This window comes from Telopea speciosissima, chromosome 2, assembly GCF_018873765.1.
Source record: "Telopea speciosissima isolate NSW1024214 ecotype Mountain lineage chromosome 2, Tspe_v1, whole genome shotgun sequence".
NCBI classification, from domain to species: domain Eukaryota; kingdom Viridiplantae; phylum Streptophyta; class Magnoliopsida; order Proteales; family Proteaceae; genus Telopea; species Telopea speciosissima.
Window position 1 is genome coordinate 57,912,928 of NC_057917.1, and position 16,492 is coordinate 57,929,419.

At 39.9% G+C, this 16,492-nt stretch overlaps 1 long non-coding RNA gene across 1 annotated transcript; it reads right to left on the reverse strand.

Annotated features, from left to right (window-relative positions):
• Positions 1 to 2,101: 2,101 nt before the first annotated feature.
• On the reverse strand, positions 2,102 to 16,117 carry LOC122649925. The gene is made up of 3 exons (XR_006331343.1): positions 16,105 to 16,117; positions 11,192 to 11,193; positions 2,102 to 2,498 (listed from the first exon to the last, which is right to left on the reverse strand). It is a non-coding gene; the product is annotated as an uncharacterized LOC122649925 (long non-coding RNA).
• Between the last annotated feature and the right edge of the window lie 375 nt (positions 16,118 to 16,492).

A 16,492-nucleotide genomic window follows, 5' to 3' on the forward strand; every position in this document is an offset into this window, starting at 1 on the left:
CTTCTTATTTTTTAAGAAAAAAAATTCATTATGCCTCGACTAAATTTTTTTCCAATTACATGGATTGATGATTTAAAAGACTAATAACCCCACTTCATATCATTCCGAAATTTTATGGTGTAATTAAATCGATATTAGCATCAATATACATGCAAGAAGAGACTATCAAGTGGATTCCAATATAACAATCTAAAAAGCTGGACATTATTTGCTCAAGTTCTTGCAATCTTTTTAAAATCATTTTTGCTAACTCATTATTAATCCACATGGGGAAGATTCTTTAATCTCTACTTAAGTCGAATGTTAAACCTCTTCCCCATGATTGATTACAATTACAGGCCCCATATATTGATGGTTCGATTTGACCAATAGGTGGGATGTTAGCGTCACATTTTGATATCATGAGTTAATTACTGGTTTTATGGCATTATGCTCTTCTCTTAGACAATAAGTTTCCCTCCATCCATAGAGAAGGAGGCCTTCATTGTAGTCCATCAGTGCGATGGAATGAATGCCAAAAAGTAGGGGAAGTTATTTTGGACCTTTAAATAGCAAGGGAGTGATAATGACCTAAGGATTTGGGTAAATCAAAATTTCTACACAAAAGAAAAATCAAATAGGGCAAGGGGTGTCGTTGCCAAGCTGCGTAGCTCCTAGACCAATGCGAGGGCCAATGAAATTGCATTTGGAAGTATACAATAGGGATAGGATTTTTCATTTCATGAGACAGGGTATCTTTTTTGTGTTAGGACATAGAGCCACGCAGCGAGACAGCTTTCTTTTTCCCAATTATCAAATAATATAATTGGAAAGAAATTTGCTTACAATTCACCTATGGTGAATGATAACCCATTAGCCACGACTGTGGGATGGGCGTGAGAGGGTATCGCAAAGGTTCTTTTTAGAAAATACTAAAACCCTGTAAGAGTTTGTCAATCCTAGGATGGTGCGGTGATTGTTCCTCCGTGGAAGAAAACTTTGTCCTACAATCTATCAAACTATCAAATATGATTATGGTCTACCAAACTAAGAAGAACCTCTTGTCACCCTTGGTGTGGTAGATCAAGTAGAAGAGCTAACCTTAAAACTTAGAAAGGACTCCTCCTATTTGCCACGTCACCTTCTCTCCTCCTTTGATGAGTCACAAGTTTACAGGACAAGTGGTATTTTTATAGAAACTTTCCTTCATTCAAGGTGGGTTAGCAAAGACCAACCACGCAACCTAGCTTGTCAATTTGGCCCTCCTTCGGCCATGGCGGCCGGGAGCTGGAGGATTTAGCCCAGCCAAAACAGGGATGTTTGGTAGGGCTGTAAATGGATAATCGAAAATCTGAATTCGATCCGCATTCGTATCCATTTCAGGGCATCCGAATTCATTTAGAGATATCCAGAAAAAAATCCGAATACTTCGATAAAAATCTGAATCCGAATACTTAATTATAAAAAATTAAGTAAATAATGATCTTGAGGGTTTTTGAAGATTCAACAGGTTCTAGAATATGAGGAAAAGATAATCATGATCTAAAACTATGGATTGAGAGTGAATTGTATCCACTAGGGGGGAAGGATCGGGTTATACAAGGCAGAGATGTAAACGGATGGTCGAAAATCTGAATTCGATCCGCATCCGAATCCGTTTAGAGGTATCCGAATTCGACCAAGAAATATCCGAATCCGATTACATCCTATCCGTATCCAAGCATCCGATCCGTTTACAAGCCTAATGTTTGGGTCATTTCACAGGGAAAAAAAGGTAAAGATAGAGCAAGTGACTTAAATACCCGTTCGACTACCTTTTCTTGAAACGAAAATGTTGTGTTTGATATGCATTATTGCAATAGATTTTGTGTCAACAATACGTTTTGAAAAGAAAAAATAGAGAATAATAAGATTTCAGAATGCATTCTAAACCCATGATCTAACAGATAATGCATACCAATCTTATTGAGAATGCGTACCAAACACAGCCGAAATCTCCAAGTGGCTCAGACGTTTTGTGATGAAATGCAGCACTCTCAATTATCATCATAGTAATTAATAAACTATTTTTGTTCTCGCAAATGAGAATTTCTTTCTTTTGATAAGTACACCTTAAAGTAAGTGAGTGAATGATGAATCCAAACTGTTACAAAATTTCATTCAAGATGGAACAGAGGTCATCCCAATTAATTTCTGCTCTCCCCTGCTTCTACAGCTTCTAATCCCCAAATCACCCTCATATGCATGATCAAACTATAACAAATTAAAGAAACCAAACGAACCCAACAAAATTAAGTTCAGAAACAATCCAGCCAGAGACCCCTTGAGAGAAGATGCCGAGGAGAGATTCGATGAGGGTGGAGTTTTTTTGAAGTAAAACGGAAAGTAAGGCAAGATTGGATCAGGAGGGGGAGGAGAATAGCGGTTGACGTAAGGGGGAGGATAATAAGGGAAATACCCAGTTGGTGGAGGGTAATATACCGAAGCAGATGATGGTGGTGGTGGTGGATAGTAATAACCTGATGATCCTCCCGGAGGTGGTGACAGAGTTGGAGTTGACGGCTGCGGTGGCGGTGGCGGTGGCGGACAATTCTGAACAGAGATCGGTGGTGGGAGACAAGGGTATGGGCATTCGGTCGCCAGTGACCTCTGCTTCCCTACTTGATCGGAGATCGTTGTTTCAGCCATTGCCTGGGATGGGAAATTCATGACTATGGTGACTAAAAGGAGAACAACTTGAGTGAACATTCTAGCCATTTGATCATGTGAAGTAGCAGGAAGAAGAAGAAAAGGGAGAAGATGAAAAGAAAGAAGGACCACAGAGAATTAAAGAGAAGTGGGTGAGGAAGGGTTTGTTAAGAGAGAAGAGACTAGGAAGGGATTGAAAGGATTACTAGAAGACTAATTAGAGAAATTTTGTCACAAAGTGGATGGTGGACTGATTGAATTATTGAACCTCACTGAAAGCAACCTCTGCGTAATACGTATTGTTTAAGCATCAACACTAGTCTCAGTTTCAGCTCAAGAAGCAGGTAGTGTCAAATGGAATGGAAATTTCTAAAAAGGGAAAGGTTGTCTAAGCCGTCGGGTAGGATACACTTGCTTCTATCTATCTCTCCACCTCATATGAAAGATCTCGCTATCCTTTATCTTCTGAAATTATTTCGAAACTATTTCTTCGCACTTCAGTGGTACATTCCCTATGCCATTTGGTTGGAGAACTCTTGCTTTACCCCACATAAAGCAAGTATAATGCTAACAATTGCTTGGTCGGTTGGCTGGTGGCTTGTCGGTTAGAGTGTATGCCCCCAGGAGAACAAGGGATAGACTCTGCTGGTTTGCATATTGTGCCAAAAAATAAAGGAATCCCCTCCCCCGTTGGGATAAAATCCTCCGCAGAGTGGGCATTTGGTGGTGCACGTTTCATCCAACGGTGCGAGCTCAATGCAAGACAGTTTTTTTTTTCTTTCTTTTCGAGCTAGGCACCGTTGAATGTTGCATCTTCCACGTGTCGAGCTCTCAGGCCCGCACTATAGTGCACTGTTAGATTAGAGCACTGTAGAGGATCTCTCTCCCCCCCCCCCCATCCCCCCCATCCTTGGTAGTTGTAGGTTGTAATTGATCCCACTGTTTTAAGTATACGTATGGTATCAAACTATCAATACCAATACCGATAAAACCATGTTTGGCATCAAATGTGGGGTATGGACTGGTGGGGATTATGGGGTGGGGGGGGGAAATTATCACCTCTAGTTTGCTGACCGGCCCAGTTCCCCAGTTCCTCTAATAGGGGGATGGTGGACCCCACCCGGGCAGGGTGTTTGGGCATGGGTAGAGAGGTCATTTCAGCCCCCCTTTGTTAGAGGAACTGGGGAACTGGGCCGGTCAGCAAACTGGAGGTGATAAAGATCCGGGGGGGGGGGGGGGCTGTGGACACTGATGGCCATGGTGCAGTTTTAGACTTTTAGTTGTGAAGTGATTAGAACTTAGAAAGAACTTTGAACTGAGAACGGCCAAAAATGGAATTGGAAAAATAAGAAAGGTGAGTGATGGACCTGGATGACGTGTTCGATGTGGATAGGCTGATGATATTAGTATGGGGATGGAAATGGGCCTCCTATATGGACCCATCTTGTGATCAGATTTTCCTTCCTGAGAATAATGTCTGAACTCTGAAGAGAACATGTGTTTCCACTTGTGGGTATTGAGTTTATTGACTGAAGAAGACATGCATATTGACAGAAATACCTTCACTTCATCACGCATCACAGCATTCCCTAGTCACAAGTCACAACATCTTCCTCCCCTCCTTTGGGTCACTGGATAACACTGATCCAGAGTCCAGAACCAGACCCAGTTGGTGCTGTACAATGATGGATTTGGTCTTGTTCCTTGCAGTCAAAGAAAGAAAATGTGGTGGTGGTGGTTAAGGGCAGGTGGAGTACATGGCAATTATTAGTTGCCAAAAAAGATTAAATGAAATTTGGGCTAGATTGAGAAACTTTAAGCCAGTTTAGCATTGACTCCAGATGCTTTGCAAGAGATTTATCAAATTATCCATATTTAATCCGATCCAGGTTTAGACCATTGCCAACTTTGGTTCTTAGGAAGGAGGGATGAGGGGGTTTTATATTTACTTGCCTAGAGCTGTCATCCTTTCTTATTTTTCATTGCTTGCGTTTCTTTCTATTTTTTCCTCTCCCTATTGGTTTTGCTTTACAAATGTTGAGTTTATGTCTTATATTATGTAGAGTTCACGCAGTAACTATTGGGTTTGTAATTACTTTGTATATGTTTAATTATATTAATTTTGGGTGAATTATATGTATAAGGATAAAATTATAATTGTGTGGAATTCAGGATTTCTAGAATGCTTATTTATTGGCGTTGGGGTCCTCTACTGCCGAGCTGCCCCAGGCACAGCAAGGCGATGAAAAGACCACCTTACCCCTGTTCGAGCGGGGATAAGGCAGTCTTTACCACCTTGCTGTGTCTAGGGCGCACAGCAGTAGGGGCAGCTCGGAAGTAGCAGATCGGGATCTTATTTATTGTTTCTTTTGAGAAACCCTAGATAAATCACATAGGCCACGTTTGTTTGGCGGGCAATATGGGTTGGAATTGTTACGAGGATGGGACACACGTGCTAGTGGGGTGAAAGACAGGGAAGTAAAATAACAGGAAACTTCATCCGACCATTACTTTACAAATTTGGTTTTTGTTTGGTTGTTCTGTGCGAGGTTGGAATGTTCTCGAGACTAAAAGCCAGACTGCCAAAGAGGTCGGAGGGGGTAGAGAGAGAGATAGTGCAAGGTGAGGGCTTGTGATAGCAGGGAGTTTCGATGGCTTGGAGTTTTGCAGTTGTGATGTTTTGTGGCAGGCGTGGGACTTGCAGGAAGGAGAGAGAGAGAGAGAGAGAGAGAGAGAGAGAGGTGAGGGCTTGTGATGGCATGGTTCTTTTCCATTTTTTGTGGGAGGCAATTACTATCACTATCTTATACTTAGTTTATATTTATTAAAACTATCGTATCTTAAATTTCTTTTCTGAAACTATCCTGCTTTTAAACTTTTACATCTCTTTCCATCCTCTTGTTTTTAAATATTCAGAGTGTCCTTCCTTTTCACCCAGTAACTTGCTAATCTATTTAACCTATCATTCTTTTCTTTTTTTTTTTTTTTATCATTAAAATAGTAAAAAATGAAAGCACCCACCCGCTTCTTCTCTCTCTCTCTCTCATTTTTTACTGACCAATATGGATACCAATGCCAATAACTCAAATCATACTCCGATGTAATGTCATATCCTCCCATATATATCCAATGCATCCCATTATATTCTTTCTCCCCACCTTTAATAGTCTAAGCCTATTGAATTCCTTGTTGACTCTTGGAATATTTGGATTTGTCTAAAAGTTAAGATGTGAATAGAAGACCACAGTGTCTACCAACCTAGAAAATTTTCATCCCCATCTACCAAACCATGTAGCAGGTCTAACTACTTATTAAGAAAATTATTTACATAAAATCTTCTTACACAAGTAAAATAGATCGACTCTGACAGAGTTAGAATCTTTACCAAAGAAAAAATACAAAAAGAGCTACTAGAATCATTTCTTTTCTTGCTTTACCCTGCCTTCTTAGTTATCGGGAGAAGAAAAAAAAAAAAAAAAAGGAGGTTGGGACCCTTTTGCCCACTTTTCTGTCTTCCTTTTCCATCAATAAAGAAAATTTTCTCCTTACATGATAATGATAAGAGGACTTGGGTTTTAACTGTTTTAAGAACAAAATTATATGGTTGCGATGCCTTGGGCAATCGGGTTGATAAATCTCAGCCCGACTAGCAAGGATCAGCTAGCGATGTGGGTTCCTAAACTAACATGTGTTTTAATTGACTCACCCAAGTCGCTACCACCCTATCCGGTGTAGGGGTGTTAAATAGTAGCTTGCATTGGTATGCTTGATCGGTTAAAGCCCGACATTGGATTTTAACCTGATATTGGATTGATCGGTTAGTAAATAGTCTGGTGTCAGGCTTAGCTCAATTATTGAAAGGGTTGGTAATGGTGTTTGGTTGTAACTAGACAATTGCCTGACAAAGACTATAGACCCCATTAATGGGGGTTATAGCGTTTATAGTCCGATTAACCTGTTTAAGCCCATTTAAGTTGAGTATGGTGTAATTCATCAATTAGTCCATTTAATTCTGATTACCATGAGTCTGATTATAAATCGCTAAACATCCGGTCGAATAAAAACGTGTCAATACCCTAGCCTACAAGACATGATTATCTAAACGGCCGATAACAGTGTGAGACCTTAAAATTAGTGGAGACAGATAAGACCACACTGAAACTAACTAGGCTCGATTTGTTGACAACCCTAACGTGATGTATTACGCACTACTAAAAAATAATAAACCCATATGCTACACATGCAGGGGGATGACCCTCAGTCAAGAGTGGAATGGGCCACCTGTCAAATATTTCCTATGGCAAAACTCAAAAGCGATCTTTCTTGGTAACCGTAAGGGGTGGGAGTTAATGATAAACCCAAAGTATAACATAATGTCACAATACCATTAGTGACAACGGGTGAAGGAAAACTTAATCTAGAAGCATAAGCAGGAGTTTGGAGGCAACAACATTTCCGGACACTAAAGGCCCTTCTCTTTTAACTTATTGACACTCTTCTTGATCTTTAATGGACAGATCCGATATATTTTGATATTGGTAGCTAGCTGAGGAAATAGAGGAGGAATCTAAGCTTTTTGCCCTTGTTTAGAATTTTAGTTGTATAAACATGGGCAGTGTGAAATGTCGTTTTGTTAGGTAATTTGGTTTGCAAAACAGTTACGTTATGGGCATTATTTTGTATAACCAGTCATGGTTATGGTTACATTGTGACTCTAATCGTCCTACGTAAATTGAATAAGACAAGGAATACTTATCATATGATATCATTGAATTTTATTTTATTAATATTGTGCAATACCATTTTTGCCTTATATAATCTCGTACGCCCATGAGCCGATCTAATGGAATCCACAAAGTGGGGTCTACAAAATGAATTCCATCACGTCAGCTCAGAGGTATACGAGATGGTTCTCGTACGTGAACCTGAACCGCACTTTACTTTAAGACTCTACACCATGAAAACACCCATCAACTAATCGATTCTTATAGGCCATACATGGACCTATTTATAATCAGTCTATGGGATAGCTGTCTATAATTGGATTCATACCAAACCAGCTATAAAACGATGTAATCGGTTTGATTCATATTCAGGCCAATTGGGTTATGCTATTTCGGTCCATAATTAATCTTGGTAGCAGTCCTCTTATGGACACTTTCTAATGGGATTATTTTTTCCTTCTTCCATGGCTTAGGACAAACCATGCATGATGCCTTTAGCTTTTGATACCAGCAACGTCCATGAAACACCACAACTCAAAGTAACAAAATGAAATCCAGAACTATAAATTAAAATTCATGTGCATCTAGAGAAATGTATATTTGAGTTCACACAAACCATCACAATTAAGAAGGTGGCGATCAATGTAGAGTAGAGTTTTGTATTTAGTTGGGGCAATTACTCTCTCTCCCCTCCACTTAGCCTATATTGACTAAAACTCCACTATCTTAAATTTCTTTTTGTGATACTCCCCTGTTTTTAAACTTTTACATGTCCTTCTCCCCTCATGTTTTTAAATACCTAGATAGCCTTTTCTTTTCATCTAGTAACTTGCTAATCTATTTATCCATTCTTAGTGAGTAGCTCACAAGTTACTTTTACCGAACTAAAAAAGAACCAACCGGTTAACAAGTTTAAGGTAAGGGAGTTTTAGTAAATATAGACTAAGTGTAGGGGAGCGATAGTCCTATTTAGTTTTGGTGTAATGCCCACAATCATTAGTAAGACATGCTGGGAATGACAACATATTATGATGGGAGTGGAGATCCAACAATTAATCAAAATTGGGCTTCCTTATTTAGGCCCATAAATCCCAAAAGATGTATTATGGGCTATTGGTCCATACAAAATATTTTGGGTTTAATTAGGCCCGAGTAGCTACTGGATACAATCAACTGGGCTTGAGAATTGGAGAACCTGCTTCTGATGGCTTCGGCTACTTACAGAAGCTTAAGCAAGGGCTTTATGCTCAGCTCCTTTCCACTCAACAGAGTTTGAAGGAGAAGCAATCTAATATGCACCTTACAGTCACACCTATAGCTTTTGGAGAAGAAGACGCCAAAAACATCATTTTCCATTGGTTCGGTCGAATCGACCCATTCAGATTGGAATTGGCCAAGCCCGATCCCAATTCCAATCAATCTGGAGCAGCCGGTCCATGATCTAGGGTTCAGGCGGCTGGACCAGATCAGAATCTTGATTCCGAGTTAGTTCCCACTTTCTAAGGAAGGGAAAGACTTGGTCCTAATATGGTTCTACATCCCATGGGAGAATGTTCATCCTTTTGGGGCTTCTAAAATCCACTTTCTTTCCCCAGATCATCCAAGAGCACATGCATAAGGATCTGAATTGTTAATCGAAAGCATTTATAGAAATCGAATTGAACCATTTAAATCGAAACTGTTAAATCATTTATTAATCGATTCGACTTTGATTTAAAAAGTGAAACTGTTTATGAAACAATTTAGTTTAATTTAAAATTGATAAATCATTGGTTTTGAACCTATTAGATCTGGTATGTTATTGAACCAATTATACATACTAAATCGATTAGTCACTGATTTATACCATATAAATTAAGTTAAATTATTATTATTATTTTTTAAAAAAAATTTCTTAAGCCACAATTTAGGTCTAGATGTCGTTGTTCAAGCTGAGCAACATCAAACATCCTTATTGGCCTTCACAATAGGTTTGTTTCTAATTGGCCCTAGAACTATTAACTCGAATTAACTACAAAACTAAAACTGAAACCTATAAAAACCTTTTAATTGGAACCGTTTTATACTTTTTATTGTTTCGATTTTGAAATAATATAAGAAGCATTTACTAAACAGTTCGATTCTGGTTTCTACCTTCCGTACCTTGAATTGAATCAAAACTAGCGACAATTGCTACCCATTGCTTTGTGAGTAACGGTTCTCCTGTGAGTAGCAACACATGTGAATATCTCGCTTCCCCGATGCCAATTAACCAGAATTGAACCGTTTAACACTATTATACATGCATGCCTAAAAGTCGAAACGGATAACAAGGAGATCATTGAAACTGATCAATGATCCCTCAAAACTACTATTGGAGATTATAGTTGTACTACTGGATATTAGATCACTTTTATCATCTTTTCAATCCATTTCTTTTTTGTGTATAAAGGGCTGTGAATTATGAAGTAGATGCCCTAACTAGGAAGACGCTGTCCATCATGTGTAGGACAGAATGGTTGCATTCCATTCTTTGGCTCTCAAGACTTTGTACGTCTGAAGCTTTAGGCTGTATACATGGTTATCCTATTTAACCCAAAAAAGAGAATTGCAACATGAGGAAGGATTTCAAACAAACTTACCTGAATCCGGTATCAATCAATGAAGAGATATCCATCTACAAGGGAGGTCAATATACCATTCAATCATCTTCTTTTAAGAAAAAGGAGAGAGCCTGTCCTTCGGTGGGTAAGAACCTAAGAGGAGCAAGTTTATACTTTTTTTTTATCAAAATAGTTTGACTCACCAGAAAGAAAACAAAGGCGAAGAACTAAAAAGAAATTGATTAAAAGATGGCTTTTAAGGTAACCATGTGGGGCGGTGGGGCTTTGGTCCCTACTTCCTTTCTTCTCAATCACTCATCAATGAGTGTGGGATTCTCTATCCCTAACCTTCTTTTTCTGTCCTTTTGCCCATTCTTCAAGTCACGTTTAAATACCAATAGAGCCGTAAGAAGTAAGAACTAAGTCCTCTTTCCCTTCCCCAGTTCCTCCCTTCTTTCTGCTCTTTGGTCCCTATCGATATGTGTAAATTGACAAATACCCAACTCTTCAATATTAATCTTGATCATGACTCATGAATCACCATCCCTTCTCACTCCTACCTTCTTTTTAATTCCAACAAAACACCTTCTTCAACTCACCAATCCTTTTTTGTCACATAAAACGATGGAGGAGGATTTTCTTCACTAATGGGGTGTTACTTCCGTGTGATGGGCATCAGAATACTAGTGAGGCAGTATTTACTTCATATAGAAGAAGAGTAATAATGATCCTAGATGTGCGTACTTTTCTTTTATCTGGTGTAGGAAAACTTTCCCCTTATCATAAACCAATGGACTTGGACTGAAACATTAGATGATGTTGATGGTGGGTATCTCTTGGTACTGATAAAGACAATTTTGTCACTCACATTTGTCTTTATTTGTATGATGGAATTTGAGTTGTATATATTATAGAGCCCATACACTCTAATACCTTTTGGAATCTATAAGAAAAACATAATAATTTATTTAGCGAAAATGACATATGATCAATTGGTTCACCACCGTTCACGAGTCTATTTCACCTTAATTATCTTTTGTTTTCCAATATTAATCATTTGAAAACCCTTAAAGACATTAGGTGTTGAAAGCTCCTAAAGTATCTCAAGGCATCAATTAGGATCTGAACAAAATTGATGTGAGTGTTCTATAACTCCCAACATCTCAACACCTCCTTCGTATATATCTTTGTCATACCTAACTTTACACGTGGATAGACCACTAAGAAAGTATAACAAGGGGACCTAAGCTTTGCTATCATGTTGGACGGTTCAACTGAAAACCTTTGTTCATTAGGTAGAGAGAGCTCCTCAAATATATGACAATACTAAGGATCTGAATAAATCAATGTTAGACTATAACTCTATAACTCTCAACATCTCAACACATAAGACTCTAGCTTCGACTTCATTGCCAATACATTGTATGGAATCAGATGAAAGAGTTGGTACCACACCAGTTCTGTGGTCAATCCTGATCGACACTACTAAGTAGTGAAGGATATGTAAGGAATAAAGCTTTGACGTGCAAGTGGTATTCTGTAATTTTCCCTCCAACGTATAGGCTGTACAAAGTTCATCTTTTGCAAGAAAAAAAAGAAAGCCCCAATGGCTAATCACCTTTGCAAGGCATATGATTCCTTGTGTAGCTTTAGTCACATTGTTATAATGCTTCCTTATATCAAATTGTAATTTTGTAGGAGAAATCTATATTGTCTCAAAAAATGCAACATTGATCACCAATTTTCAGTTTTAATCCATCTGATCATAGATTACAATAATCAAAAGGTGACGTGTCAAATGCAACCTACTACTGATCGTTGACTTGTCTAATATTATTTAAGTTAGAAGTAAAAAGTATTTTTAAAATAAATTAAAAATGACTTATGATCATATCATGTTCAATAATTGTCATTCTCCATATGAATGACTTGATTTTTCCATATATAAAAGGGTAAAAATTACTCTGTGTTTGGTATGTGATGTGTCATAAAATCGCCAACCAAGCAGAAGCTGCCATGTGGAGGCGCTGAGACCGAACCCGAGGATTGAACCGAACTGATGAAGGCCGCGCCAAACCGGTCACCCAGAGATGGGACATCACTTCAATCCCCTGCTTGGCCGAGCACCACGATCGAGCAGGTAATCCGTCGAGAACTGAGCTGAGCATCCAGTGCGCAGCGCTGTACCGGCCCACACCGACTAAGAGGACGATCTCCCCCGTCTCCAACTTGGTCGGGCTCTGTGGCCGAGCGTCAGGCCTGCCGAGCCCTGACCCGAGCCCGTACAAATCAGCCATGGGCTGGGCTCAGCCGAGCTCGTACACACATCTGGGAGCAACTCCCACACCACATATGCTGAGCACGAGCCCGAGCCCTGAGGACACGGCTGTCCGAGGTCAAGGCCTCACCAGAAGTAGTGACACCAACTCCCCAGGAATCACGGAGCCACCTCCGCACACCCTGACAATCGCGGGATACGAATCGGGTCGCGATCCCGCCATAGAATCAAGTCACATTCTCACAAGGACTCTTACCTCTTTAGGAGTCCGACTCCGAAAATAACTCTCCACTCCCTCCGCATGGAAGAGCCCTACTAATAGAGGACTCTTATCATACAAGGACTCCTCCAATCGCCTCATCTCATCCTATAAATATTAAGGTAAGGAGTTCAAACGCTCATCTCACTTCTACTAAGTTGTTACACTGTTGCACTAGAGACCTGACTTGAGCGTTGGAGAGTCCTTCGCGGAGCCACACCGGCTCTCTTGCACTCACTCGATTTTTGCAGGCTCATCCGTGGGCGAACCGGGTGATGGAGGTTTTCACATGCAACAGTATGCATTCTAGGGCAATTTTGCATTCTTTGATGATTAAAACAACTATTTTTTATTATCCGAGGATGCGAAATTGAGCTAGAACGCATTCCAAGAATGTCTACCAAATGCAGTAAGATTACAACTTCTTTTTCACCAAACTTGTTTTTTTTTTTTTTTGATGAGTAAAATAAAATATATTAAAAATAGAAGCTAACTTACAGGATTGTTTAGGTTGCTTGAGCAACTGTTTCTAGCCATGTTCCTAGCCATTGTTAGGCAAAACTTATCACCAAACCTGGTGAACTTTACATTTTGAGTAAGATTAGAAATATATAGAAAGTCCTTGAACAAAAACCACGGCCATGAGCATTTGGTTGGAGATGGAAGAGTATCTGTAATCAACTTGTGATCAACCCAAACTTCTTTGATCTTCGACCCAATGCAGGCAGCATGGTCACAACCCTTCCGGAGAGCAAGAAGAACAGCAGCTAACTCATCCGTATTTTGAAGAGTTCCTGTATCAAAAAACTTTAGCCTCCATCTATCAAAAAGAAATAGGACCATCCAGCTGTAGTTAGTCTAGTACTAGAGTATCCTGCACAGATTAAAACAGGAAAGTTAAGCACGGGTAATTTGAAGGAGGAGGGAGAAACTAAAAAATCATTAGAGTTATCCATTACAACCAGGGATGAAAGAGTGGGGGGGGGGATATTTTCAAATTAGAAATCCACTTTTGAATGTTGTTCATAACCCACATAGGATTAGGTCTCTCTAAAGGCGCCACAGCCTTATTTCTAACAGCCCAAATAAAGTAACAAGTGATAAAAAACACACTAAAAAACCAACAAAGAAGATGTTTGTTTGACTTAAATTGGAGGAAAAAGAACAGACATGTAGATTTCAGATCACTCAAGGCCAAATAATCGGTTTTTAGCCCCAAAGGACCTCCCACCTAGATGTGTTTGACCCAATCACAAGAAAGGAAAAGGTGCCATGATGATTCAACACCATTTTCACAAAGAGCGCATGTGGAGTCAATCTGGATCCACTTCGAGAGAATAGCCTTGGTGGGAATTCGTGCATGTAGCAAATGCCATATGAAGAATTTAAATTTAGGATGAATCTGAATCTTCCAAAAGAACTTCCACCAAGCAAATTCAATATCAGAAACATTAGTACAACGAAAATCAAATTCAAGAGCAGCCACTTTGGTGGTTAAAATGCCATTTTTAGCTTTGATACACCACCACCTATCATCAGAATCAGTAATACTAATAGATTGTATAAGGGAAGTTATAGATGAAGGGATAATAGAATTAAGGAGGTCAGAGTTCCAATGATTACCTTGTAAAAAACACTTAACAAGTTTTGTTTTATCAATGGAAGTTATAGGGGAAGAAAGTAGGTCAGAAAGGCTACCTGACAGGTTAGGAATCCATTTGTCAAACCAAAAGAAAGTAGATGATCCATTACCAAGTTTCTTAATCACCAACTTTTCCAGATTTGGAATAACATATGATATACTATTCCAAACGCAAGAGCCTTTCCTATTTCTTGTTGCACGATCAAACAACGAATGCTTATGAAAGTATTTGGCTTTGAGCACTCTAACCCACAACGAGTGAGGTTCTGTGAGCAATCTCCAACCCAGTTTTAGCAAGAGGGCTCTGTTGTGGTTTTCTACCTTATGGAATCCAAAGCCTCCAAACACTTTGGGTGTGTACATTCTGCTCCAAAAGATTAGGGCTTTCTTTCTCTTTGAGCCACTACAATTTCCCAGCCAAAAGTTTGGACATAAGGAATCAATTTTACGGCAAATTGTCAGAGGGAATCGAAAGCAGTTCATTAAGAACGCAGGAGTCAAAGCGAGCACCGATTTAATAAGGACACTAAGTCCAACATAGGTTAAAAGATTAGATTTCTAGGCCGTAAGCTTTCTTTGCATTCTAGCAAGCACGCCCTCCAGCTCCCTATGTTTTGATCTGCCATGAAATAAGTTAGTACCCAAACAAATAGCATCAGAGGGCATCTCTTTAATACCCACCAGAGAGCTAAGGGAATGTCTGAGATCTGTAGGGACATTTTTACTAAAATGGATGCAACTTTTGGACAAATTAATCTCTTGTCCAAAGAGGTCAGAAAAAAGATCCAAAATTGCCTTAATAGTTAAAATGTCATCAGAGGTGGCTCGACAAAAAATGAAAATGTCATCAGCAAAGAGAAGATGAGTGACTTCAGGAGCATATCTAGAGATTTTCACTATGCAAAACATATTTAATTCGTAATAAACAAAAAGAAGACGGGAAAGAACTTCCATAATGACTAGGAAAAGATATGGGCTAAGAGGGCAATCCTATCGCAAACCTCTAGAAGCATGGAAAAATTCAAAGGGACTTCCATCTAACTTAATGGTGAAAGAGGTAGAAGAGATAAGAGCACGGACTAGTAAGCCACATTTTTCTCCGAAACCAAGGAATTTGAAGACTGATAAAATAAGGTCCCACTCAATCCTATCATATGCTTTAGACATATCAATTTTGATTGCCATAAATCCCGATTTACCACGAGTGTGGTTGAGAAAGTAGAGAATTTTTTGAGCAATAATAATATTATCATTGACTTGCCTACCTGGTATAAAGGCGGCCTGGAGAGGTGAAATGAATGAACTAAGCGAAGATTTGAGTCGATTGGTAATAAGCTTAGATAAAATTTTGTATGTGACATTGCACAAACTTGTTAATAACAAGATTTTTCCATATATAAATGAGCCACATATAATTGAAGCCTTGAAGGAAATCAAAGAAATACATAGACTATATAGGATATATGTGTGTGTTTGTGTGTGTGTGTGTGTGAGAGAGAGAGAGAGAGAGAGAGAGAGATAGAGAGAGCTGTTGCGTGTGAAAACCTCCGTCGTTCAGTTCGCCCATGGATGAGCCTGCAAAAAGACGAGTGAGCGCAAGAGAGCCGGTGTGGCTCCGGCCTAGGAATCTCCGACGCTCAAGTCAGGTCTCTAGTGCAACAGCGTAACAACTAGTAAAAAGTGAGATGAGCAATAGAGCTCCATACCTGAGTATTTATAGAATGAGGTGAGGCGATTGGGAGAGTCCCAGTATGGTAGGAGTTCTTCTCTTAGAAGGCTCTCTCGCGTAAAGCGAAGTAGAGAGTTATTTTTGGGGTCAGACTCTTGTTAACGTAAGAGTCCATACTTGGCGTGATTCTGTATCGCATTGGGATTGTGGCTCGATCCTTATTCCGTGATTCTCCGGATGTGTTGACGTGGCTCCGTGATTCCTGGTGACCCATTGTGATGACCTTGGTGGAGGGCTCGGCCTTGGAGATCGGCCATGGAGGTCGACATGGGAGGTCAATCTCGGCAGTCACCTCGGCCTAGGCAGTCCTATGTATGCTCAGCCAGGGAGGTCGACATGGGTGATGTGTCGTGGGCTCAACCGAGTGCTCAGCCCAGCCATGCGACTTGATGGAGAGCAGGTCGGCCCGGTGTTTACTTCAGCTCAGTTCGGTTCTTGGGGTGACCTCAGCTCAGCCACATGGCAGCTTCTGACTGGTGAGGTGATTTTATGCTGTATCACAGGCCCCCCCACTCATCAAGGGTCGGTCCAACGCGGATGAGTGAAGTTTTTTGGTCAGCTCGGTTGGTCCTTCTTGTGGTCGAGCTGACCTTACTTTGTCAGTGACATGA